Source organism: Xenia sp. Carnegie-2017, unplaced genomic scaffold, assembly GCF_021976095.1.
Source record: "Xenia sp. Carnegie-2017 unplaced genomic scaffold, XeniaSp_v1 HiC_scaffold_3, whole genome shotgun sequence".
Taxonomy (NCBI): Eukaryota; Metazoa; Cnidaria; class Anthozoa; order Malacalcyonacea; family Xeniidae; genus Xenia; species Xenia sp. Carnegie-2017.
In genome coordinates this window covers 8,062,479-8,062,944 of record NW_025813493.1, presented here as the reverse complement: position 1 = coordinate 8,062,944, position 466 = coordinate 8,062,479, and positions in this window count along the sequence as shown.

Below are 466 nucleotides of genomic sequence, written 5' to 3'. Positions count from 1 at the left end.
ATAGTGAAAGATTTTCATCAACAGTTTGCAAGCAGTGCTGTCATATTCTGAGGGTTATCATATGAGACAACTTATAAGACAATAAATGAGTCAACTTATGTTTCCAACAAGGAGCACTGTCTCTGCTAACGATAATTCTGTGTGCTGTCAAAAAAAATTTCGAAGAAAGTTAAGAAGACAGGTACGCTCGAAGTCAAGGAGAAGAGAAACCGCAAGCAGCAATGAAGGGGAAAATCAAAAACCCAGCAGCAAGTAGCATGCAATTGGAAAGCAAACATCTTCAAAAGAAACATGAATATGGCTTCTGGTGCAAGGCTTGAGAGGAATATTGCGTAGAGGGAAAATTTGTGTGTAAAGCTGTAGGGAATTGTTATATTAGAATTAATTTTTCAAGCTGATCGCTGGAAGGAGAATAAATGTCAAAAGGAAGAGAGCGTCATTGGATCTTGAACAATAGCAATGGTTG